Below are 14669 nucleotides of genomic sequence, written 5' to 3'. Positions count from 1 at the left end.
AATTGTTTATATATTTTTGTTGGAAGGCAAATCTTATAAACCAAAATTTTTTCATCCCTATTGTTCATAGAACTAAATGTGTCACTAATCTTCCTATGATTGTATTCCAATTAAGGTAAATGTATTATAGTTTTAGCTTATTAACTAATTTATTTCTTTTTTAGTGCAAGTTCCATTGGTATGAAGTTTTGATCACAATTTTCAACTTCATCGTATGTATTTGTTTTGTTCTCATTTAGAGTCTACCAAGATTTGTGGTGTTGACCTATTCAAAGGTTAACATACTTATATCTCCAAGACTTCATTCATATTCCCTCTTTCTTTCTCTATTTAAGAGGAAGTTTAAGTTAATAACGATAATATTGTATAAAACAAACTCCACTGTTTTGTTGGTTAATTCGCACTAATTACTGAGTTACTTTTTTATAGGGACTATTCATTGGAGAAAGAAGACAATATGGAGAAGTAAAATATTAAGATTGCTTAAAGATTTATATATTAAAAACTAAGGGTAAGATTGACGACATCAACGTGAATGAGTAATACTTTTTTAGTTTTTTTTTTCAACTGTATTTTTTATTTTTGTATTTGTTGATTTTTTTTCATCATTTTACCTTTGAAAAAATAGTACTCTTTAATTTATCGACTTTGATCTTTATGTTAACATGTCAATGCCCGTATTTTTAGTACAGGATCTATCATGAATTATTCATTAGGTAATCTTACTATGTGATTTGATATTTTATAAAGTCTCAATTACTAAAAACACTAAAAACATCACACTAAAAACAAAATATCCCGTGAAATTCACGGGCCACAAAACTAGTTATTTCATTATTAAGTAAAACATATCAATCTGAATATCAAATAACTTCATTTTGTTCAATATTAAGCTTAATAATTATCAATTCATCAATTTAATATGGTCAGTATTGGGTCGGGTTGGTCGGGTTTGGTTCATCACTGATCGTCGGTAATGTCAGGTTACGGGTCGAGTCGGTTCAGTGTCGGGTCACTGATCATCGGGTCGATTCGTTGTCGGGTCACTGATCATCAAGTCATGTCGGGTTACGGGTCCTCCTCGGGCCGGGTGGGATCGACTTTGTGTTGTAATTTGGGTTATGTCGGGTCGGGTTTGCTCGAGTCACTCGGGTCGAGTCACACTTGCCAGATCTAGTCATGAACAGAATTGGCCCAACCAATAAAACCCGACTTAAATATTTATTGTTGTACACTGATTATTATCAGTAACAATAACTCTTTAATAATTGACCCATCCCGAACTATTTATAACACTAGAAATTGAACTAAGTCGAAATGACCCGACCTAATTTACCCGGTTGGCATGTCTAGTACAAAATGCGTTCCATACTTCCATTGTATTGTACTAGCGTGAGGTGAATACAAATACAAATCTTATATATCTCTATCTATATCGGAATTACTTTTTCACATACGGACTATACACTTTCACATACAATTTTTCGTTAACTTTTCATATCATACCTTTTCACAAATTAATTACTATACATGCATTTTTCCCTAAAATAGATTGAATCTAATTGTTCTAATAACTTGAATAATGAATTATAATTGTCCAATTAGTGAAGTAATTTTCTTATATAGCAATTAAAATATATTTTGTTAAATTATTAGCAATCATTGTTAGCCATTATCTAAGGATACATTCATGGCTTGCTGGAATCCATAGAATAATCAAGGCGTAAATTTGAACTAGGTGATAACTACTGGGGAAGTTATTTATTTGGGTAATGAGTTCCTTGAAAATACGTTTGGCATATGAGTAATGATGACTGAGTATATGTTTTACTCTCTTAATCATTACCAAGGGGGGAAGGTGTGTAATGTATTACCCCTTCATGAGGGTAATAGATTCAGGAGGTGAATAATTACTCTCATACCAAACATGAAAAACGCACTTTACATATCACTTCCCTATTCATTTCCTCCTTTTATCCTCAATCCAAGCAAGCCCTAAGTCTTGATTGTCAGCGCTCGGCTACTGCTACACTTTTGATAATGAGTCTTGACTCTTCATTGCCAATGTTGTACGCAATATGTACGCTATTCAAATGCCTCAAATAATGAATCATTGATTTTTTTTATTGAAATGTTGGAGTGCCGAGGGGAGTGATAAGAGGGAGGGAAGTGTAGGGCAAGGGGGAGGTCGGACGGCGGGGAAAGTCGGCCAGTATGAGATTTGTCGGCGTCAATATTGGCCGGAGTTGGTGAAAAAAGGTGGTGAACGGAGCGGTGGGTTGGTGTTAATGACTTGGTGGTGAAGGGAGATGAAGGGAGAAAAAAATCAATTGGGTAGGTGATAAGAAAATAACAAGGGTAATACGGTAAAAGACGTATGTGGAAGAGTAAAATCCGTAGGTGAAAAAGCACGCCCCATCTATAGACTTAGAGGAACTTTTAAAGCAATTTCATTACTTTTGTTGAATAAATTATGTGTGTAAATAAAAAGATAAATATTTAGAGGAAAATTAAGAGTTCTAATATTTAAAAAATAATGTGATAACCCATCGTATTCAAGTCGTATTCAAGTTGTACTCTAGTTCTGCAAAATAGAATTTCCAGCAAGAACATACAAGATAAGAGTGCATTTGGGATCAGTTTGCCGAATTTTCCTCTTTTGGACGGCTCCAATACCGATTTCTGGTACTACATTTGCAGCTTGCTATTTCCTCGGAGTCCCACTATAAATGCCAGTTATGTATTCACTTTTCTTGCAACACTGCGGCTATTGCAAGAACCTTTAGTCGCTATTTCAGATGTCCTTATTGCAGTAATTCAAGCAACACTTGCTTTTGCTACTAGAATTTCCAGGTTTCTTGAGGCATCAGAAGTAGAGCACGGAAATAAAAACGATATTAATAGCGTCGACCATGCCATTCGATTTAATTCTGTGAATCTTTCCTGGGAAATAAATCAAACAAAGCCGACACTGAGAAATATATCTCTAAAATTTCAGCCAGGTGCCAAGGTAGTAATATGTGGAGAAGTTAGCTCAGTCAAGTCAACATTATTAGCAGCAATACTTGGAGAAGTGCCATACAAAGAGGGAACTGTAAGTTACAATATCAACCCAGTTTATTGAACTATTGTGTATTGAATTCGGTTGGATTGATTTTGTTTAAGACAGATATCGGCAAACATGTTGTTCATCTTTCTTTCTGTTTTCTTTTACAGGTTGAGGTTAATGGGAGAATAGCTTATGTTTCTCAGACATCTTGGATCCAGTCGGGGACAATACGTGACAATATACTTTTTGGCTGTACCATGGATGAAGTTAGGTACCAAGAAACGCTTCATATATGTTCATTGGTGAAGGACTTTGAGCTTCTTCCTTTCGGGGACTTGACTGAAATAGGAGAAAGAGGGGTAAATTTGAGTAGAGGCCAGAAGCAACGAATTCAACTAGCCAGAGCACTGTACAGAGATGCTGATATATATCTTCTGGATGATCCTTTCAGTGTTGTAAATGCACATACCGCAACTAACCTATTCAAAGTAACTATTCAAAACTTCAGTTCTACATTGCCAAGTGAAAGTACATTTCTAAATGTTTAATATTAACAATGGTGGTAGGAATATGTCATAGAAGTTCTATCTGAAAAGACTGTATTATTTGTCACCCACCAAGTTGACTTTCTTCCGGCATTTCAATGTTGTCTGGTAAGGCACTTTTCTTATTATGTTTATCATTTTGTTCAGCATTAGCTTAATTTACATAATGCAAGAGTAGTATATCTTGTTTACGGGATAAAGGAAGTCATGCATAAAAAGTATTTGTAACATGATAAATTAGGATGCTTAGTGATCACATAATAGTTTATATAACATGCTTGTACTTTATTGTTAATCTTTGATTCTTGATCACAATCTTTGATTAAATTTGTTAATTCGTTTTATAAGTCGAGAGGCACGAAAATGAATTAGACTAAGCATGTGTAGTAGGACTACCTAGTCATAAACGAGAGTTTCTCTAGGACCCGGTCTATGGTTGACATTAATATTGATAGTTGGATGTCTTTAAGCCTAAACAATTATCATTACTATCTAATCCGAGTTTGACATAAAGCATTTACATATATTTGCATGTGTAACCCGACTTTCCTAAACTTTCTTGATAATTGTTTTTAAATCAAATCAATCAATCAGCCTCATCGACTCAAGATAAAATTCACTCCATAACAACTAATTTACAATTACTGTCTCTTTGTGGATTCGACTCCTACATACTACATTAATTTGTGTCCAGGGTATTTATTTTTGTATAGGTGTGTGATAGCCTATCACCTAGGTAACACTAGACTTAGTCTAAGTGTATCATCCCTAACGGAGTCGCCAAACTGTGGACACAACCACCCGCGCGTTGGTTTCTAGGCGACAACACTTCTCCCACAGAACTCCGACGCGAGTCCGAGGCACGTCATGGGCCGTTACCGATTTGTAAGACATTGAAACCGATGAAAGGTTTGACAAGCCTTCATTTATGGAGTCGCCACCAATTTTTATGGAAAATTGGAAGCGTTCAATGCGTCATGTCGAGACACAAAGTAGTGACATGAACACTAAGAATTTCGCTACCCTTAGCATTGTATGTCTATAATGACTCTCATGATGCTAATGAACACGTGTATTCACAGAGATCTTGAGTATGGGGTGAGGGTACGTATTATGAAGCTATTTATTTGAACACCTAATCTTGTCCGCCTCGATAGCGGCCTCTACTAATGATCAGGGAAGTTATTTATATTCGATATGTTGTCAATTATATGCATGCAATGCAACAAACACAGATTAATCCTAACATGTGAGATTTAGACTATGTCGATGAACAAACAATTTAGCACTTAATTGGGTCGAAGTTGGAAGTTGGATTAATTACATGTGATTGCCAAGTAAATAAATCATGCATAATATGTGATGAGTGCCCATTTTGTGTAAATTTCATCCTTCTTCTCTATGCATATTTCCCTATCATACGCGGTTTTTGACACTTTTAGCCCGTATTTTGTAGCTTTAGTCCCGTACTATGAGCTTTATGTCCCTCCTTGCAGGTTTTGCATCGGGAAGAGGGTTAAGGAAGCTAGCTAAAGACCTTACAAGGCATGCATAGGGAAGAAGAGTGAAGAGAAGAGAAACAGGACTCCCGGCCGGTCGGTCGGCAGCCAGTCCACCGGCTGAGAGTCCCAGTATACGTGTATTGAAGATGAAGAGGTGAAGGAAGACTCCAAGCCGGCTAGCCGGCAGCCGGTCAACTGGCTGGAAGTCCTCCCTCAGAGCCGGTCCAGAGCCGGCAGCCGATCCACCGGCTCACCACACTTGACGATTTAAATTGACACCAAAAAGTTCCAGCGGGTTATGCGCCGGTCCTCCACCGGCGGCCGGTTGACCGGCTCAGACTCCCTTCCCCGCATTTTGAACTTCTTTGTAATTTTTGACCTAAATTATTGTAAACTATAAATACCCCTCCCTTATTCATTTTCGACACACAACCTTATATCTGAAAACTTTCCCTAATTTATGCAATCTTTCCTTAATCAAAGTACTAATCTTTCAATAATTAATATTAATAATTTAGTAAAATTAGCTTAGTAGTAGTGATGGGGCATATTCTGCACCCGCTGACCGAGTCAACATATCGAGCAAGGTCAAAGCCAAAAGACAGCAAGTCAACGTATTAGACAACCTAACCGACGAAGCCTGTCGGCCTGTCACTTGGGTCTCGGCTAGGCAACTAGCCGGCCGAGAAGCATATCCGCGTACTCACATCCAGTCCCCTCGGCATGGAGTCAGCCAGGCCTGCCGGCCTGCCATGGGTCCCTCGGCCGAGGGTAGAAACGATCTTTCCACCTGCTCGCCACTTGGCCACTACGTGACAAAAGGTGAAAGTCTATAAATACTCCACTTCTCTCATTGAGAAAAGGATCCGAAAACTATCCTAAAACTCACTAATAATCTGGTATAAACTCCCTTATCTCTCTACAATATTCTTGGCCAAGTTAACATACAACTTATCTCTTTAAGTTTACTGACTTGAGCGTCGGAGTGAGTACGTTCGGCCCCAAGCCGAGCCCTTCAGTTTGTTCATCTTAAACAGGAAAGAGCGAAAGGAAGAGTCAAGCAACGACATCATTCAACAAGCTCAAGTGGTCATAATCCTGCTCCGGAATTACACCCGGAACAAGTAGTTATTATCAATTGTTTACATTTGGTATTTGGATTGTATTGGGAGATATTGAAGGATTCTCTTCTTTAATTCAATCAAAACAATCATCTTTACTCTTTGTTGGTACATCTCTTCTTTTATTTACTTGCTTAATCAATTGTTTACATTTTAATTTGTCTTTTATCATTATTGGAATCCTTACCATGTCATCTCTTTTTTTCATTGTTGCTTAATTCCTCCATTGAATGAAAGGTGTTTGATGAATTGTACAAGGGGCTACCTAATGGCTCGGTATACTGCTATGCCGACCTGAGAGATAACTTCATAGCCCAATACGCCTGCAACAAGAGAAGGGCCGTGGAAACCTCGGATCTCCTAACTATCCGACAGGCGGAGGACGAGTCCCTCCGAAGCTATGTGAAGAGGTTCGGCGCTAAGGTTCAGCAGATTCGTGAGCTGAACACCGAACTAGCGGCCTTCGCACTGATGAAAGGCCTCCCGAAAGGCGAGTTCAAAAACGAGCTCATCAAGTGCGAAGACCTCAACCTAGACTCCGCCAGAAAGATGGCCGATCGAGCCGTAAAGGTGAAGGACTATCACAAGACCTGGGTAGGCCACAGTGAAGCTGGGCACCCAGAGAGGAAGAGCCGCCGGGACAACGTAGATGAAGGACGCCGTGACATGAATAGGTCACGGCCTGAAAGATTTAATAGAAACAGCACTCGGCGGGCGCCGGGGCGACACTAGCCAGTTTTGCGACTACCACGGCCAAACCGGCCATAAGACCGACAACTGTCGGCATCTGAGGAACGCCATCGAGGAGCTAATCCGAAAGGGGGCCCTCAGCAAGTATGTAACTGGAGGCCCAGAAACAAGCTCTGACGGCGCGAATAGAAAATCAGTATTCCAGCGGATGGGAGTGATCCAGGTTGTCATCGGAGGAAACGAGAACGGTGGGTCAGCTAATGGGCACAAACGGCACCTAAATGAGCTATACCAAGCCATCAACTTTGTGCCCAAAACAGCGATCCCCGCTTCCACCGTCCCCGGTATAACCATCGGAAAGAAGGACTATAAAGGAGTCGTTGCCCCGCACAGCGACCCGCTCGTAGTCCACCTAGACATAGCCAACCACTTGGTCAAAAGGTGCCTGATTGACACAGGCGCCTACATGAACATCATGTTCAGGGAGTGCTTTCTCACTCTCGGTCTGAAGATTGAAGACCTGAGCCCCTGCACCAACCCGCTATACAGCTTCTCTGGGGTCAGCCTGGTACCCCTGGGGTCAATCAGATTGCCGGTGATGTTCGGCCAAGCGGATGCAGCCAAAAATGTTTTATCTGAGTTCGTGGTTATTGATGGTTCGTCTGCCTACAATGTCCTCATAGGCCAGGTCACTTTGAGCGAGACCGATGCAGTGATGTCCATCCGGGCCCTGACATTGATGTATGTCTCGGACCGGGGGGAAGCACAAAAGCTCGTCTCAAAGGACGAAAGAGACGAAATTGTCAATATCCAAGTATCTGCCAGGGGGTGCAACATGCAATCCCTCAAAGTGGCGAAGAAATCAGAGAAAGGAAAGAGCCCATCCCTGCAGCAGGAGGGCGAACGGATGGATACTAACGTCGGCATGGTCGAAGGAGCCGAGACCGAGGAAGTGGAAATTGACCCAGAGCGCACCGTAACTATCGGTGCCGACCTGGAGCAAAAATTCAGAGCTGATCTCCTAGACCTGCCGAGGAAGAACAAAGATGCCTTCGCATACTCGGCCAATGAGATGCCGGGCGTGAGCGGGAGGTGATCGTTCACAAGTGAACGTACTCTCCACCGCTCGCCCTGTCAAGCAGAAGATGAGGAACTCCTCGGCCGAGAAGGATGAGGCCATCAAAGCCGAAGTAGACAAATTATTAGAGGCGGGCTTTATCATGCCTTGTACTTACCCTGAGTGGCTAGCAAATGTTGTAATGGTGAGGAAGTCATCAAGGGCATGGAGGATGTGTGTTGATTTTACCAATCTTAATAAAGCGTGCCCTAAAGATTGATATCCCTTGCCTCGAATAGATAGTTTAATTGACGCCACAGCAGGCTACACTATGCTTTGAGCCTCGCTAGACGCCTTCTCGGGTACCATCGGTATTCATGGCCGAGGAAGACATGCCTAAGTGCGCATTCATCACCATACACGGCACATACATGTATAAAATGATGTCGTTCGGTTTGAAGAACGCTGGCGCAACTTACACTAGGCTGGTGGACAAAGTGTTTCAAGATCAAAAATGGCGAAACATCGAGGCTTACGTCGACGATGCTATTGTAAAAAGCAAGTCTGACAGCGAGCACTTGGCCGACTTGAGCGAGACATTTTGTTCACTAAGAAAATATAGAATGAAGCTTAACCCAAAGAAATGCAACTTCGGTGTCCGGGCCGGCAAGTTCCTCGGCGTGCTTGTCAGCGCCAGGGGAATTGATGCCAATCCAGAGAAAGTCCAAGCAATACTAGACCTGCCGGAGCCGAGAAGTCGAAAAGAGGTTATGATGCTGACCGGGAGGATGGCGGCTCTTGCCCGCTTCATCTCTCGGTCAGCCGACAAGAGCACTCCTTTCTTTAAAGTGATGAAAGGGAACAAAGACTTTAGCTGGGGGGAGGAATAGAGCACGGCTTTCAAGCAACTGAAAGCCCACCTTCTAACACTCCCAACCCTGTCCAGGCCGACGCTGGGGGAAACGCTATATCTATACTTAGCAGTTACCTCGGCCACGGTCAGTGCCGTAATCGTCAGGGAAGAAAACAAGCAGCAATGCCCAATTTACTTTATCAGCCATACACTGCTGGCCGCCGAAAGAAATTACCCACTGATTGAAAAAGCGGCCTTCGTCGTCGTCGTTGCCGCAAGGAAGTTAAAACCCTACTTCGACGCACATCCCGTGACGGTCTTAACCGACTAGCCATTGGAGAAAGCCTTAGAAAAATTTGAAAAATCCGGCCGACTTATCAAATGGGCGGTGGAGCTCTCCGGCTTTGGCATTCAGTACAAGCCGAGGCCTTCGATAAAGGGGCAAGTGCTTGCAGACTTCCTGGCTGAGTGCACATATCAAGAAGAATCACATCCCGGCGTGTGGGAGGTGTATACAAAAGACGGTCCTCCACGGCGAACGGCTCGGAGCCGGCATCCTTATCATCGCCCTAACGGGGACGAGTTTGAGTACGCCTTGAAGTTTACCTTCTCGGCCTCAAACAACGAATCCGAATATGAGGCGGTGATAACTGGAGTCGAGTTAGCTAGAGCTGCCGGGGCGGAGCATGTTGTGGTGAAAACAGATTCACTCTTAGTCACTAACCAAATCAGAGGAGAGTATGAGACTCGAGACGATGGGATGGTGAGGTACCTGGAAAGGGTAAAGGCTGACACCTCAAAATTGAAATCTTTCCAAATACAAAGTGCATCCCAGTGTCCGAGAACAACCGAGCCGACGCTCTCTCAAAACTTGCCGCTCAAGCATCAAGAATGTTAGTCGAACCGTGCTTTGGTGGATATCGAAAATGCTAAAAGCATCACTGAGACCGTCGGCATGGTGGGCGACATCGAGGCCGAGACGACGTGGATGACTCCGATAATGAAATACAAGCGACAAAAGAGTTACGGAGGACCGCAGGTCTCTCTCGAAGTTAAGAAGGATCGCCGCAAGGTACTTGGTGTTCGAAGGAGAATTGTATAGAAGGTCCGTAATAAGACCACTCTTGAAATGTGTCGGCCCAGCCGATGCGGAGCTAATACTGACAGAGATTCACGAAGGCATCTGTGGACATCACATGGGGGCGAGAACGTTAGCCCACAAAGCTCTCCGAGCCGGCTACTTCTGGCCGACCATGCTGAAAGATTCCAGAACAAAGACCAAGAAGTGCAAGAATTGTCAGATGCATGCTCCGGTAATACATGCACCTTCCCGAGAACTGCAACCAGTACTTAGTCCCCTACCATTTGCACAGTGGGGGATGGATTTATTGGGACCATTTCCGACGGCCTCCGGAGGAAGGAAGTACCTAATTGTCGCCGTTGACTACTTCACCAAATGGGTCGAGGCTGTCGCGGTACCTGCCAAGACCACGGCGGCCGTAAGAAAAGTGATTTGGGAGAACGTCATAACTCGTTTTGGGCTACCCCAAGTCATTGTATTTGACCACGACCGAGAGTTTTGGAGCGACATGGTGATGAATTGGTTGGAGGAGCTCGGTATCAAATTTGCATACTCCTCCGTCTGCCACCCTCAAAGCAACGGGCAGGCGGAAGCAGCCAATAAAACAATACTGAACGGGCTGAAAAAGAAGGTTGAAGATCTAAAGGGAAGATGGGCTGATGAACTACCCGGCGTCCTGTGGTCCCTTCGAACCACGGAGAAAGAAGCAACGGTGCAGTCCATTCCACCTAGTCTATGGGTCTCGAGGCCGTCCCGCGAATTGAAGCAGCGGTGCCGACATTCAGAACGCAAACTTTTGACCCAGTCGAAAATGAGGAAGGCCTGAGAGCCTCCCTAGACCTGGTCGAAGAAAGTCGGCCGCAACAAACAAAGGAAACATCCATGGTAAGATGACGGCCAACTCAGAAGGACCCTACAAGGTGGTTGAAGAAATGAGGTCGGGGACATACCGGCTGACAGACATGGAGGGTGTTCCTCTAATGAGTCATTGGAACACAGACAACCTTAGGAAGTATTTTGTATAGCGGCGGAGGTGTCCGAGACCGTTGTGGGCACCCCAACGCGTGATTATATCTTATGAAGAATGATCCAAGTTTTCCATCAAAATGCTCGTCCCCTCCGTAGTCGTACCAAGGTAGACGCCGCGGCCAAAGCCGGGCAGTCACGAGTAGACGCCACGGCCAAAGTCGGACAGTCACTACAATGGCAGTTGATACTCGCGAAAGCGACCAACATGCTTAGTAGACGCCAACCGGGCAGTCACTACCAATGCAGTTGATACTCGCGAAAGCGACCAACATGCTTAGAAACGTATAAATACGATTGAGAAACGCAAATCGCCCTCGCCAATCCGGGAGTGGCGGAGGAAGCGATCAATATGTCTACAGATATCGACGCTGTCGAGCCGTAACCTCGATTGCCTCGGCCAAAGCCGGGAGTAACGGGGAACAACGACCGATACGCTAACATGTTCACAACGGCGGTTGGGAAGCGCAATCGACCGCCTCGGCTAAGACCGGGAGTGGAGGAGGAAGCGATCGACATGCCAACATGTTTAAAAACATGTTTACAACGGCGATTGGGAAGCGCAAATCCGACCGCCTCGGCTAAGACCGGGAGTGGAGGAGGAAGCGACCGACATGCCAACATGTTTAAAAACGTTTAAGTACGGTTGAGATACGCAATCTAACTGCCTAGGCAAGGCCGAAGGTAAAAACGAAAAAGCGCTCAATATGTTAAAAACGTAAGAAGACAACTGAATGGAGGATTGAGATCAAAGCCCCGGCCAAGCCGAGGGCAAATAAATGAGACTTTATTAAAAATGTTTACAAGTAAGACAAGAAAAAGTCGACGGCCGTCCCCATAGGGATAGCCTAAACACAACCTACCATAGTTTAACAAAAACAAAAGGTACAACAAAAGGTTACAAACATAAGACTTGAAGCGCCAAAAGGATGGCAGGGAGGAAAGGCTCAATAGTTGGCCCCCGAGCAGTGAAGGCCGTCCGGGACAGGGTGAATCTGTGACGACCGCCCGTCTCCCTATGCTTGTTCTTTGCTCGCCACCGGCAGCAGAGCGAAATCACCAACGGTGGGCGGCCCAGAAGAAGGCTTGGCAGCTTCACTTGCCTTGGCCCTCTCAGCTTCCTCTCTGGCCTCCTTCACCTTAGCATCCCGGGCCGCCTTATCCGCAGCCTCATGTGCGGCCTTTGCCGCCTTCGCCTTATCCGCAACCTTGGCCTCCGCAGCAGCCGCTTTCTCATCAAGAAGCCGGTCAAAATCTTGCCACGGGAAGTTACCTTCAGGAAGGAGCTCTTTAATCGCATCCCTGGTAGCATCTTCAGCTTGGTCCCGGTACCGAGCACACATGTCAGGGATGATGACGGTTTTTAGCGTCTCAATGTCCTTCTCCCTCTGAGTAAGGATAGCCTTTGTGTTCTTATGCTCCTTCGCCTCGGACAGATGCAGGGACTTCCACCTTTCCCTCTGCTCAACCATGGTATTAACCGCCCTGAAGCTTCTCTCTCTCCTCCCGCAGCTTAGCGGCGTCAGCCAACGCAGCCTCAACCTTGGCTCTCTCGGCTAGGACCGCCTTATCAGCTTCCTCCTTAAGCTTTCGCTCAACAAGGAAGTCCTTCATGGCGGCCTGGAAGTCTTTCTTCGACCTCTCGGCCTCCTTCTTAGCAGCGGCAAGCTCAAGCCTAAGCCGTTCAAGCGCAGGGGCTGCTTGAGCCATGACCTTCTCCTGCTCGATAATATGAGCGTCGGCTAGTTCAGTCCACTTCACCAGCCTCTTGGACAACCTTGTGCCTTCCGCCACAAGCTGAGCGGGGGAAACCTTCTGGGATGAGGAGTCGGCGGTGACATTTTTATCGCCCGTCTGCACAGGCTGCTTCTCCAATTGTCGTTCGGTGAGAACAACAGCTGGCGACGGCTGATCTACAAAAAATCCAGACAAAGCATCCATGTCAACATTCATCGACATATCAGAAAGCCTATCATCAGGAATGCCTAAGGAACCTGCTAAATCCGAGCCGTGGGTTAGATCCGTACCGGTCCTAGCCTTCTTGGGCAGAGGGCCGGCTGACCCCTTTTCTTTCCCCGCCTCGGTAACAGCAGCAGCAGGCGTTGCCTCTTTTCTTTTATTTGAAGGAGGAGGACCCTCCACAATGGTGACCTCCTCTTCAACATCGACGACCACCTGCTCCTTTTGGACTACGGGGATTGAAGATTGAGCTGGAGTTGACGCCGTTACCGCCGTAGACGTTGTCTTTGGTCTCCGGCGCGGCAAGTTACCATCAATCTGCGCTTGAGCCGCCGCCACATCCATTGCCTTCATCGCCTGCTCCATAAGTTCGTGAGTGGCCGGTCTGCGATCACGTGGCGCGGCCTTAGGATGCAGCTCAACAACTCTCCCGTCCTCGTCAAGTCCCAACCTCTTGAGGACGGAGACAGACAGATCCCGGCCAAATCGATCTGCAAAAGAAACAAAGCAGGAGTTAAGCAAAAGAAATAAACCAAGGCTCAAATACAGAAGCATAAAAAGCAAAGGTGGGCCTCATACCGACCCCACTCACCCTGGCTGAGGGCCGGTATGAGGCCGACGTGGCAAAGCAGCTCGTCTTGAAGAACGATCTGCGTCGGGGGCATCCATCCCTTCGGCGTGCCATCCTTCTCAACCTCAAACAGCCTCATTGCCCGCTCTTCGTTCTCCTGAAGATAGACCTTCTTGGCGTCCATCTTAAGCTTATTCCGGGAGACATATCTATCATGCTCCCCCTGACTCTCACACCGCAAATTGACGCGGCGCTGGAAGAACCGGGGCAGTGGATAGTCCTCCGGAACCTCAACATATACCCACCGCCCCTTCCAGTCCTTGCAAGATGTCAGCTTGGAAACGGTGACATAACCCGGCTCGGTCTGCACGCTGTACCACCCCAAGCCACCTAGGGTAGTCTGCCGAAGATGGTGAAGCCGGCGGAAAAGGTTCACCATTGGGGCCTCCCCTTTAAAAAAGACAAAGCCATACAAAGCCAATAATCGTCCTAATGGCCAACGGATACAGTTGTACCACGGCGACATTCATGGCTTTAATTATGGCCACGACGTGTTCATTAAGAGGAAATCGGAGCCCATACTCCAGATGTCTGATGTACACGCTGACACAGCCTTCGGGAGGGCAACAGACCACCTGATCACCCTCAGGGATAACAATTCTATACCCCCTGCCGAAGGAGTAATGGTCTTCATAAAGATCAGGACCGGAACAACTAGCGAACTTATTCGTTCAAACACGATCAGGATTGATCGAGCAGGCATCGCCGTGCCACAAGAAATGCGGCCTCTCTACGTCAGAATGGGTCCTTTCCTCATCATCATCATCATCAATACCCTCCAAAAATTTCTCATCAATTTCAGGAGAAGGCGACAAGCGCCCACCGAACCCTATCGGGGTGACAACCAGTGGCTCCTGTTCATCAGGATGCGACGGTTCGCCCCCCGGAGTAGATGTACTGGGAAGAGCATCAGCAGCAGACATGGTGACGACAATTAATTAACAAGTAAAAGTTGGGGAAAAATTTGTTTGTTTACCTTGGAAGAAAGTGTTACGCCGAGTAACGCTTCGAAAACTAGAGAGAAGTTTCTTCGAAAAAGACTAGAGAGAGGAAATTTTTTGAGAAAATGAAGTTTGATGGCCAAAATGAGGGGCTAACTGCTCTATTTATAGAGCAAAGCCCATTCAGTGGACCAATCAGAGCAAAGCCTATGAA

The sequence above is a fragment of the Silene latifolia genome, chromosome X (genome assembly GCF_048544455.1).
Source record: "Silene latifolia isolate original U9 population chromosome X, ASM4854445v1, whole genome shotgun sequence".
NCBI classification, from domain to species: Eukaryota; Viridiplantae; Streptophyta; class Magnoliopsida; order Caryophyllales; family Caryophyllaceae; genus Silene; species Silene latifolia.
The sequence above is the reverse complement of the archived record's forward strand: the minus strand, read 5'-3'. Positions refer to the sequence as shown.